Here is a 13563-nt window from a genome sequence, read left to right on the forward strand (position 1 = left end):
ATTCCCCCCAGTGTGAAGATTTACCGCCTTTCTGTTTTGTGTCAGTGCAGCAGCTTTTGGTTTATTTTGTGTGGAGCTCTGCAAATTTATGATTAGCATTTTATAGATTAAGTGTTTGACGATTTTATAAAAAAGGACTTATTTAATAAAAAAAGTGAAGATTAAACAAGTATTAATTGAATTAACGTGATTCCTCGCATAAAGTCCTATAGTTCTGTAAAAATACACTTAATAGAAGATTTAACTCATGATTCTTTGGTGCATGCTGGTCACCTTACAATGGTGTATTGGTCTAACATAACTAAATCAGAAGTGAGCATCAAGGTTTGCATAACTGTGGTGACCGAATCTCTTTCAGTTGGACTAGTATTAGTTATTGTGAGTCTGAGCAGGCTTCAGAGGAGACTGGGGTCTACCTTTCTGCAGGCGGGACAGAGACCGTTCTCGTCCGTCCTGATTCGATGCCAGCAGAAGCGGCAGATCTGGTATCCACAGGTGCAGGGGAAGAAGTTGACGTCATCGATCTCCAGCGGTTCCATGCACAGCGGGCACTCCATCGGGTCGTCCTTCACCTCGGGGCTTCGGAGCATTCTATGATTCCACTCTAACTGGACTGGACAGCTTTCACAGGAGAGGGACGGGAGGAGCTGCAGACACTGGAGCAGAGATAAACAGGAGCTTAGCTACATGCTAAATTCAACAGCATCGTATTGAACAATCATTGTAGAGTGATTTTGGAATGATGGAAATGTAAAACAAATAAAATACACATTGATTTATTACATGACTTTTTCTGTGACTGTATTTTTACTGTGCAGTAGTTCACCAGCAGCCCCCACATCACTAACCCCCCCACCTGCTGTGAGTGACCTGAACCTGAATGTCTGAAGAGTTCAGATGATGCTCTGTCCATTTCACATAGAATTTAAGAACACGCCCAGAACAGTCAGCTGGTTAATGGTTACTTTTCATCATCAACCTATGTCGGTAAAATTCAGTTAACTCTGTGTGTGGGCTCCAGGCTGCAGCGTACAAAACACACCTGGACCAACAGCGGATGAACTACGACCTAGTCGGTCAAATACTGCATTTCTCCGTCTGTTTGTGACGGACTTTGACTGGATGTTTCCAGCGATCGCTCGTGTTTCTGCTCGAAAAAACACTGAACCATACTTTGAACGTTTAGTTCTCTCTGCCATTGTGTTTTTGTGTGTGCTGCACGGCGCTCCAGCATGAGACAAAGCTGACCACGCCCCTTATACACACAGGCTCAGAGAGAGAGTGAGAGAGTGAGAGAGAGAGAGAGAGAGAGAGAGAGAGAGAGAGGGGGAGAGAGAGATAGAGAGACATTAGACCTTATCTATACTACACTAAGGCCGTTTAATACCAGGTTTCAGTACCATCCCTACAATACAACACAAACTACAGTTGAAAGTTGGAACATATTGACAACAGACACTGCAGTTACTTCCTGGGACAGGTGAAATTGTTTACCAAGGCTGCTGTATGACTAAAGCCTCTCTGTGGTCTAGAGGATTTATTGTAAAGAAAAAAAAAACAACATTTATCTGTAACTAAACAAATGAACGGTGGGCTGGTCGGACTTGATAGACGGGCCGGAGTTGGCCAGAGGGCCGCCAGTTGAATCGGCCTGGTCTAGTTGTTTGTGGACATTTTAATGTGGAAAAGTTACAGATTATAATTTTAACTTGAATACACACTAACACACATGGATCAGGCTAGAATTAGGTTGAGGATAGGCATTTAGTTGTGAGGGTTAAAATTAGGGTTAGGGGCTAGGGGATGCATTGTCAAATAGTGTCCTCACAACTACAGTTACACCAACACGTGTGTTCCTGTATTTCTGTGTGTGTGTGTGTGTGTGTCTGTCTTGACACTCCAGCGTCTTGACATTCCAGAATCTACATTATGACATATTATATGACACATAGTTAGATTTAGAGTTAAGTCTCACTCAGAAGACACACACTCCCACTCAGAGACAGAAGCCAGTAGACTACACATGTGTGAGAGAGAGAAGCAGGCTACAGTCATGGACCACCCTGAGACAACTACCGTATCTGAGGTTCCACTAGAGGAAAACATCCCAGAACATGGAGAGGAGTGTGAGGTCAACCAGAAAACCACAAACAAGAGCTGTATCTGAGGAGACATGAGAGGGAGTCTTCCCAGAGCAGAGAAAGGACTCTGAGGTCCACCAGAAACCAGAAGAAAGTACCAGATCTGAGCCTTCAGCTTCCAGTGAGGCACAGTGTGAGGACCAGGTCTGGCCCCTTGTCACCCTGCAGACAGTCAAAGCCTTGATGATATGTCAGGCTGTCCAGACCATGGCGGGTCTCACCAGTGCAGAAACGTTTCTCCAGACGTCAGGTATGTCAAGAGAGTCTTCAAGGCTGTGAGGAAGGACCCGTCAGTGCCTGCTGGAGTCACTGGTTGTTCTCCAGGACACAGTGGTCGTCGCAGTATGAAGGTATTTTTGGTGCAAAACAACTGAGCACATGTGAAAGTGGAATTAGTAGTTGTATAAAATAGTCACAGAAAAGATGCTCTAGGAGTTACGCTGTTGTAGATTTTTTTTTCTCTCCCACAAACACAACAGTTACACCTTTTCAAATCCTTCATTGCAGGCGCACAAATCCTGTTTAACAAATCACAAATTAAGAAACTCATACACTCACATTTTTGCTACAGTTGCTGCAGTGAATGTGGTGCAAAACACACCACAAAACACAAGATGTGAGAGTATGAGTTTCTTAATTTGTGATTTGTAGAACAGAATTTGTGCAGCTGCAATGAAGGATTTGAAAAGGTGTAACTGTTATGTTGTGTGTGTGCAACACGTGTGACTATTTTAAACAACTACTAGTTCCACTGTCACAGGTGCTCAGTTGTTTTGCACTAAAAATACCTTCATGATAACGCAGCCATCGTCCAGTCTCCCCAGATTCACCTGAAGGAGCTCCTGACTCGTCTGGCACAGAAGGATTCCTCCCAGACGCTGTGGACAGACGAGCTGATGGTCTTGGCTTTCATGGCAGGACTCTTCCTCTCTCCCCTACCCTCCCTTCTTTTCTCCTCTCTCCCCTACCCTCCCTCACTTCCTCCTTTCTCTACCTTACACTCCTTCCCTTTCTCCTCTCCGCCATCACTATCCCTTTCTTCTCTCTCACCTACCTCCCTCCCTCCCCTTACTCCCTTTTTCTCCTCTCTCCCCTACACTCCCTCACTTTCTCCTCTCTTTACCTGACACTTCCTCCATTTCTTCTCTCTCCCTTACCTCCATACCTTTCTCCTCTCTACACTGTCCTTTCTATTCTGTCTCTTCTCTCCCCTACCTCCCTCCCTTTCTCCACTACCACTACCCGTTTTCTCTCCTAACCTCCCTCCCTTTCTCGCCTCTCCCCTACCTTCCTTTCTCCTATCTCCCCTTCCCTCCCTCCCTTTCTCTTCTCTACCCCACCTCCTACCTTTCTCCTCTCTACGCTACCCGTCCTTGCTTTCTCCTCTACTTTAACCTCCCTTTGTCCTCTCTCCCCTACCCTCCCTCTTTACTCCTCTCTGCCCCAATCTCCCTCAGTTTCTCCTCTCTCCATCCAACCCTTTCTTTCTCCCCTACACTCCCTCTTTCTCTAGTCTCTCTACCTGACACTCCCTCACTTTCTCCTCTCACCCCTCGATCCCTGCCTTTTTCCTCTCTATTCTCTCCCATACCCCCTCCCTTTCTCCTCTATCCCCTACCCACCTTTTCTCCCCTACCCTCCCTTTCTCCTCTCACCTACGCTCCCTCCCTTTCTCCTCTCTCCCCTACCTTTCCTCCCTTTCTCGTCTGTCCCTTACTCTCTTCTTTTTCGCCTCTCTACCTGACCCTCCCTCCTTCCTTTATCTCCTACTCCCCCTCAATTTCTCCTCTCTGTATCACTTTCTCCTATCTCTACCTGACACTCCCTCCTTTCTCTCCTCTCTCCCCAACCTGCCCTCCCCTCTCTCCCCTATCCCTTTCACCTCTCCCTTCTACCCTCCCTTCTTTTTCCTCACCCTCCCTCATTTTCTTCTCTCTACTTCCAACCCTTTCTCCTCTCTCCCCTGCTTCTCCTTCATTTCTCTTCCCTCCTCTCTGCATCCAACCGTGTCTCCTCTCTCCCCTACGCTCCCTCACTTTCTCGTCTCTCTACCTAACATTCCCTCCCTTTCTCCTCTCACCCCGCCTTCCTCTTTTCTCTCCTCTCTCCCCCACCTATGCTCCCTCAATTTCACCTTTCTGCCCTACCCTCCCTCACTTACTCCTCTCCCTTACCCTTCTCTTCTCTACCCCACCGCTTACTTTTCTCCTCTCTACACTACCTGTACTTGCTTTCTCCTCTACTTTAACCTCCCGTTGTCCTCTCACCTACCCTCCCTCACTTTTTCCTCTCTACCTGACACTCCTTCCCTTTCTTCTCTCTCCCCTGCCTCACTCCCTTTCACCTCTCTATAGTACCCCTCCTCCTTTTCTCCTCTCTCCCCTACTCTTCCTCTCTTTCTCCTCTCTCCCCTACTCTCCCTGACTTTGTCTTTTTACCTGACACTCCCTCCCTTTCTTCTCTCTCCCCTACCCCCACTTTCCCCTCTACCCTCCCTCCCTTTCTTGCCTCTCCTCTCCCCTTCCCTTCTTCCCTTTCTCCTGTCTCCCCTTCCCTCCCCCAGTGTCTCCTTTCACCTCTATGCTCCCTTCATTTTTCCTCTTTCCCCTACCTCCTCCCTTTCTTCTCTCTCCCCTACCTCCTCCCTTACATTCCCTTCTCTACTCCTCTCTACCCCAGCCTCGCTTCTTTTCTCCTCTCTCCCTCTCCTTCATTTCTCCTCACTCCATCCAATTGTGTCTTCTCTTTCTCTCTCTCTCCTACACTCCCTCACTTTCTTCTCTCTACCTGACACTCACAAGTAGGGGGGTGGGGGAGAGAAGAGAAAGGGAGGGGCCCTTTCTCTTCTCTCCCCCAGGAAGTGACCCCCCTACTTTTCTCCTATCTACACTTCCCATCCTTCCTTTCTCCTCTCTCCCATACTCTCCCTCACTTTCAGCTTTCATCCCTACGCTCCCTGCCTTTCTCCTCTCTCCCTTACCCTCCCTAAGTTTTTCCTCTCTACCTGACACTCCCTCCCTTTCTCTTCTCTCCCCCACCCCCTACCTTTCTCCTATCTACACTGCCCGTCCTTCCTTTATCCTCTATCCCCTACCTTGACTTGCTTTCTCCCCTCCCCTCTCCCCTATGTCTCTACTCTATCTAAATCATACTGTTTTGTATTATATATAGGTTGAGATCTTCCCTGTAAAGTGTCTTGTTATGTAGGTTGTGATTCTGTGCTATGTAAGTAAATCTGCACTAAAGACTTCTGTGTCATACCTGCTCATTTGTTATTTATTCAATCAATTATCTTTAAGCATGACACTTTGAAGTTGCACAAAACAAAAGTTTAGTCTGGAGCCCTTAAATGAAAATGTGCCTGGTGGAGAGGGAGAGCAAACCAGAGCTCACTACAACGACACCACAACTGATTTTGAGGGTGCGGGTGCAGGTGGGGAGAGACCAACTGAGCCAGTGAAGAGGAAGAAGTGATACTTTCAAAACACCCTGGTTAACGCTGTACCAGGAAGAATAGCTGCTGCAAAGCAAATGTGCTTTTGGTGTGGAAAGAAAAGTGTTTTTAAATGCCTTTAAATGGCCTCTGTATATAAACATAGTGCACCCGGTTGACACAGAAATAGAACGGGCTTTGGAAGATACTTTTATGAATTACAAAACAAAACTAACACCTACTACCTTTAAGTTTCGCCTTAGTAAGCATTGCAATGAGAAACTTGTTTCAAATTTATAGAAATGGTAGACGAGGATTAAAGGACTCGGAATTATGGATATCCTGATGAAGTGTTTTTCTGGCTCTGATCCTGATCCAATTCCATATTAGATCCATATTTACAAAAAGAATATACTGATAACCTAACACCAAACCAAACCAGGGTTTTCATTGTCTGTGGTTGATGTAAACAGGAAGTATGATGTTGACATGGAGGCCAAAAATTAATGATGCAAACCCAGTCTCCATTTCTTTATATCTAGTCCAATTTGCATCATTAAGTTCAAATCACATTGCATTGGCTACAACGACTTCCTGTTTACACTGGTGATATTCAGACAACAATCACCAGTATCATCCTTTGATACTGAAGAAAACATCTAACCACTGGAAGAGCAGGCTGTACTGATTCTATAAGCTCCAATTTAACTGAATAAGGTCCCTGAGAATAAGTTTGGATGTAAATAGGTCGTTTTAAAATGGTTGAAAACTCAGATGACTTCTGCAATAATTACAAAACACAGGTGGTCCCTGGTTAATATCAGTCCTATGCAACAATGAGCAAAACTGCAGTGCTGCAACACTAGCAGTTCCTCGTTTACTCTGCTTTCCTGCATGGTCCTGAACTGAGTAAATATGTTTCCTCCTGTGTGTGGCAGAAGAGCTTCCCACAGCTTAAAATCCCAGTATAAATCAGCCTCACAAAGTGCTGCACAAACTCAGGGCCTATTCATATGTTCACGGAGTAAACTGTAACCTTTGTATTGTGCTGTCATGCATGGTGTCACAAGATGAAGAGCTTTCTTTCAGGGAAACACCTGAAATATCTGTATAGGCATGCCAGCAACCTTACAACACAAACATACTTTCCTACACAGGTTCTGCTGACTGAGAAAGAGCCAGCCTGAGGCCTTCACTGACCTACACAAACAACAAGAGACTAAAAGCAAGCTCACTCTGAATTTTGTCCATGATGCGATTGGGACTTTCTCATTAATGATTAACTGAAATACATTGTCTGCAAGTTCATAAAAAGAAAGATAAACACCTGGTTTTGTGGAGGAGGGCCTTTCCAGACACGGAGGCGGGATTAGACCAGAGGAAACAGGAAGAGGAAAAAAAACAAAACATGCACAGCTGTTTGCATGAGACGTCAAAACTTAGTATGACATGAGTACTTTGCTTATGCAGATGTTATCAGACAGATCGAGAGTAGGAAGTCATTTCTCAAACGTTACATCAATAACACTATTGTGAGTCACTTTTAAACAGAGGTCCCACTATATGGCTGTTAAGAAGACCCTTCATTATGGTGGCAAATAAAGCCGGCATAATGTGGGATAGATGCCAGAATCAGACGCACGTTGTATAACACACCAGACACACACAGAACTGAAGCAGGGAAAGTCTAGTTCATCTGAACCACTTGACACCCTGAAGAACTTAATATACAAAGCCCCTTTTCAATTTAACAAAAAAAAGCCAGAATAACTCAAATGTTCAAAAGTTTTCAACATAAGCAGAGAATTTGGACATTGCCACGGACACATTTGAGAACTGAAAAAATACTGCGGTTTGACACTCGGCTCTTTACATCAACAAAATCAGGCTCAGTGTCATAGCAATTAGCAATTGTCTGCTGGGCGTGTAGTGTAGTGTACAGTGGGTTTATCTTTTTCAATGACAACAGCTGCCTGTTTCTGCTGGAAGGTACGCTAACGAGAGTGGAGTTTGCAGACTCATACATCCAAAACAATGAGCTAAATGAGGTTAAAAAGCTCCACAGAGCTGAGGGAAACTGCAGAGTTGGTGATAATCTTCTGTGGATGTATCACTATGAGAGAATTCTTTCACATTCTATCATGTTTTCATTCGATTGGATTGTTAGGATCATAAGTGTTGTGGTGGTACAGAGACGACCGGTCTACGAATCATAATCTTCATTCGTTTGGTACAAATGTGAAAATGAAATAACAATTCTAACTGTAATCACAATATCTAAAAATAATCGCAATATGATTTTCAGATATACAGGTAGAAACTTTAGCCTCGTCATCCACAGCAAATATCATGACAAGCTGGTTCTTAGCTGTAGAGAAATCCTGATTTGGAGGCAGCATTACTGCCCACTGTCCTTTCTGCTGGTACAAATACCTTACCCCCACTTTAAAAGTGTGTTGTTTTTGACAGTCTGCAATACTTATTTTTAAAAAGGAGAAGGCAGTGAAAAGTTGTGTGATCAGTTCTAACACACGACAGAAAAACTTTGCCTCAAGGCACGACTGCACTCTGACAGATGGTATTAGAGGCAGGAACAGTTCTGTCAAAGTCAAAACAGTTCTCTACACTCTGCCTGTTTCTCTCAGCATGCAGGTTTGAATCACTAGAGGGCTGAGTGAGCCATGTAAAACAACAACAGGACCTGATCCCCCCCCCACTGCAACAAACAAATGCAACAGTAGCCTGACAACACAGGCTGAATGTCACAAATGTGACAACTGCAAAATGAGGAGGAATAAAAAACTGCTACAATCAACTCAAGTGAACAATGGAGCAAAATGAGGAGTGTAAAGCCACATCAGCAGCTCTTATCATACCACTGTGTGTCTCGAAGAATGGCTTGTGGATAGCTAACCTTTTTAGAGCAGGATGAGTCTAATGAGAATAGCGTCATGTGTCAACACTGAGCTGTGCCATGGGGAAAATATAATGGCACCAGCACACTCTTCACTTTGTCCTGACAACCTTTATCACTTCAACTTAACTTATTCATTCAAAATTAGCGGTGTTTACTTGAGTACTGTACTTAAGTATTTTTACAGTATCTGTACTTTACTTGAGTATTATTTCTTTTTAGAACCTTCTGACTTTTACTCCACTAAACTTAAAGACAAATATTGTAATTTTGACTCTACTACATTTCTATGAAGTACTCTTACTTTGAAGTAGAGCTTTTAGTCAGTGTAATGAATTTTCTTCTATTTAAAAAAAAATGTGATAGACCATACACTGTATTCATCACAGGAGAAAAACCAATCACAGCCAACTACTCCACTGTCAGTCATGTTTGAACCTGTCAGTGTCCAAACGATGGCAACGTTAGATAAAGATGAGGCAGAAGATTCTTCACCAGAGACCTGATCTGATCTGAAGTCTGTGTTTGAAGGTTTAGAAATAACAAAATTAGCCTCTCAGTCTTTTAATTAAATTATGCTTTGTATCATATACTACAGGTTCTACAGACAGTCAGTCAGTCAGTATGTTGAGTCATTGGGTTCTGCAAATGTGGAATACTACAACAATGAGTTGACATAAAAAAAAAATTAAAAAATGTACTTTTGAATACTTGTATTACAACACAGTATTTTCAAGATCGAGTACTCCATTATAAGAGAAAGTTGTTTTAACTTGAGTACTGGAATCATATTTGACCAGGAGGATGTATACTTCTACTCAAGTAATGAAATTGTGAACTGTGTCCACATCTGCTCGCAAAGAAGACAGGGCTACTATATTATTCATACAAATCATATATGATCAGAGCAGGAAACCTACTGAATACTGAAGTCCAGGTCAAGTATGCAAAGTTTGTAACCCTCTTAGCTAAAATATAGACAGCCAAATAGCGCCCTTGTTTAACTGTCACGCACTTGTAATAAAGGTATGAAAATAGGATCCGTGTTGGTTTGAGGGTTAGAACCGTTAGCTTTGTTGTAGCTCATGTGCCGGGTGAACTGTCACTCCAGCTGGGCGCTGCCGGTGCTCCTGCCGGGCTAAGCTAAGCTAACCAGCTAAGGTAACCAGCTGCCAGGCTGGAATGCCGCTAACTAACTGTCTGTCTTCTACGACGTACGCTAAGAGGTGTACTGCATGAAATACAACGCTCACCGTGACACGAAACCCCCGCTAAAAGTTACCGAAAGACACTAGTACTTCTTCGCACAATAACGCGTTGTTTCTAAGTTGTATTCCTTACAAAAAAGTGTGTCGGGAAGGGGAGTTTACACGGCCTGAGCCCGACATAACCGCAAAGCCAACCTACCGTTGAGTTAAGCTGCCTCGGCTATCCTCCCGAAGCAGCAGCGGCTGTGACGGATGAGCTGTCGCTTGACAACTGTATACGGCTTTAGCTGAACGGTGCCACTCATGTCTTCCAATGACAATGATAATTCTGTGGATAGCGTAGTTTATGGCGTTGTGATAATTGGGATAGTCAGGATACTCACCCTGCCTGAGTGGGATTCCTCTCCAGGATGTTGGAGGAGAAGTCCAGCGTCACAGTAACAGTCACTCCCCTACAGAAAGCTGCAGGCTGCGGGACTTAACATTTGTCTTCAGTAAACAACCGGCCTCTTCTCTCTGCACGTAAAGGTGCTGACTGCCAACTTACAACACAAACCACCATCTTACACTGGAAAGGAGGAGAGAGCAGGAGCAACTACACAACTCAGTGAGTCGGCGCAAATCGTGTTGATGTTGTTTGCATAGAATGATGGGTATTGTAGTGTAATGCCAGGAAACTATCACCATCTTTTAGCAGGGGCATCAACAAAGGGGGCCACCGAACTATACTGAGGGGGGGTGTCTGAGACAATTTTAAATGAATGGCTTGCTAAAAAAGGTTTTACTGAAATAAATCTATTTTTGAAAAATCCTTGATTGATGATTTTGAGAATAAAGTCATTATTTTAGGTTATGCGTTGTTTGAGAAGGGAAATATCAAAAGCCTTAAAATGTGAAATTCTACTTTAGCAGAGGTTTCACAAATAAGGAGATACTTAATCTTTTGGATCATCATCATCATCATCATCATCATCATCATCATCCTCATCATCATCATGATGATGACATTGAAAAGATTGTTTCTTCACAGTCTATTCTATTGTTAGACAGTCAAACAGCAGCTGCCAGAAGCAGCTCAGGCTGACACTGACTGTCCTTTCCCCTGTTTAATTGGTTAATGTAGTATTCCTAAAAACTGTGTTTTTTTTTTTTTAATTATTGTAACATTACGAGTTTATTCTCATGATGTCATTATTCTTTTTCCCTCAATGTGACCCTAAAATCCCATATTATATTATAGCACCTTTCATACAAGAAATGTAGAACAAAATGCTTTAGAACAAAGAAATGACATGCACCAAGTGCTTCACATGAAAAGGCAGAGTTAGCAGTGTAGCTCGCTCCTCACCCTCTGAGACCTTTGTATTGTGTAAAGGAAAATAACGCTGTAATTAATGTCCTTATGAATGATTAATTCATTTATTACTGCTCTAAAGCAAGACTGAACCCTTCCTAGTTTGCCTGGTTTTGGGAAAAAAACAAAATTGGCTTTATTTATACATTTTTAAAATACAGGTGTTAAATGACACTCACAATAACTCGGAATCGAAGGCAAATGTATTTTATGATGTATTTTTAATTAGAGTATAGAGCATCAGTATACAATACAATTATCATGGATTTGAATTTGAATTTTAGTTGATTTCTTTAAAAATGAAAAAGGATAAAAATGCTATCTGTGCTGTATAGCCTCAGTCACATTCATTCTTTCATACTGGTGTGAGGTGTAGAGAGTCAGTACAAACAGTAGATGGAGATATTCACTTAAATAAAAAGTTTTAGACCGAGGACACAAACACAAGACCATACTGAAGAACAAATAACATATTTCCATGCTGGTTAAAGAAATATAGTATTTTTGAAAGATTTGACACTGCTGAGATTAGCAGTTAGCAATTAGCATTGAGTATCTTTTACTATCTCAAACTGATGTTCGTAGTGACAGTACTGACCAGTCAGAGTTAAAGGGGAGATATCTTGAATTTGAGTTACTACGTGCAAAATATTTTATAATTCCTTCAAAAATATACAGAGATGTTGTTGACATTGCTTAATGGGAGTTTGTCCAGACAGATCTAGTCTTGGAGCAGTGTATGTTCTAGGTTGTTGTTGTTGTGTATATCAAAAGATGAAAAGTACAATCCTCAGTAGATTTCAGGGAGCAACTGTCAGTCAACTAAAGCTACGTCCTCGATGACGAAACACAAACAGCTGATCATCACAGATTGACAGAACCAGTATCCACAGCAGCAACGTGATGTCATGCACAGTTGGCTGGTGTGGTCAGAACGCAAGTAACATTTTGATTAATAACAACAGGATTACACATATATAATATTATATCATTATAAGAATTATTATATTATTAGTTGTAATGAGCCAAGTGGTTATACATGAGGTTTATGTTATTTGATTTTTCAAGTGCATTTAACACCATCTGGAAGGGATGGGGGTGGATCCCTGCTTCACGTCCTGGATTGTGGATTACCTGACAAGACGACCACAGTACGTCAGGCTGGGTAACTGTGTCTCAGGGACAGTGATGAGCAGCACTGGGGCTCCACAGGGGACTGTTCTGGCTCCGTTCCTGTTCACCCTGTATAAGGCCGACTTTAAATACAACTCTGAGTCCTGCCACATCCAGAAATACTCGGCTGACACAGCTATTGTGGCAATGACCTTCAGTGAATGGAGCGACAAGAACTGCCTCCTTCTGAACACCTCCGAGACCAAGGAGAAGGTCATCAACTTTGGAGTTTTTTATTTACTTAGGAATAATATTTTAAAAGATTTTTGAAGCTATCTACTGGTTCAAAATCTATTCTAAAATATATGGCTACATGGCCCAAAGAGAGCACACAGCCCTTCATACTGTATACTAGTATGTGTATTTATTAATATATTTTTTAATAGAATTTTTTTTTTTTGCCACAATATCATGTGACGAAGTGGCTTAAACCTTTTTCGAAACTGTGTGCCTACATAATGATTGGTTATTATTCTAGATTATCATTCTGTGATAAATAATAGAAATATAATCTACTGGTTCAATCAACATGAAACTAAATATGAAATAAATATGCACACATGTTTTGTGGATATTATTTATGCTAAATATCCAAGATCATGTTTAAATTCTTGTTTGACATATTGCTGTCTTGACCTGGCCTCAGTCATAACACAGGCAGAAATAATGAGGATACTCTACAATTAAGGATGGATAAAACCCACCACTTTGTGACATATATCACTGCACCGCCAGTTTAAATGAAAAGGTTACCCGAGATGGAAAAGTGCTGGATCACAGTAGAATTTTTATTTATTTATTATTTTAATGACCTAATTAAAACTTACTTAGTCTGAATCATTGTTTTGTTGACCTCTAAATGACATGGTTAGCATGTGTCAAGGTCAGTGTGTTTAGTACATGATGTTCTGTCATGGCTGACAGGGTGGAGACAGTTGCAACAAGTTATTGTAACTTTCCCCAAACTGAGCTGCCAAATCACAACCGAAACCATGGTCATTAAAACAAAGAGCAAACAGTTAATTATTGAAATTATATGTATTTTTAATTTGTTGCAACCGTTCCTGATCCAAGTTGCAACTGTCTCCAGGGTTTGGGTCAGTTGCAACATCTGAATTCTTTAATTCAAAATAAATGTTGTGAATGATATGTCATATATTATTATTTTTACATGGTATGGGTTATTAGCAGGCAGATGTAAGTTTAAGTTTTGTTGGTCTAGTCCAAATAATCTGAGTAACTAAGAGAAAGTGAAACTGTTGCAATGGTCCCCAGTCTCCCCTATTTCTACAAGTTACTTAGGATTGCAAAAAGTGTAAAAATCTGTTTGTTTTTTTGAT

This window comes from Seriola lalandi, unplaced genomic scaffold (genome assembly GCF_002814215.2).
Source record: "Seriola lalandi dorsalis isolate HSWRI2012SDOR001 ecotype SW California unplaced genomic scaffold, Sedor1 jcf7180002054584, whole genome shotgun sequence".
In the NCBI taxonomy this organism is placed as follows: domain Eukaryota; kingdom Metazoa; phylum Chordata; class Actinopteri; order Carangiformes; family Carangidae; genus Seriola; species Seriola lalandi.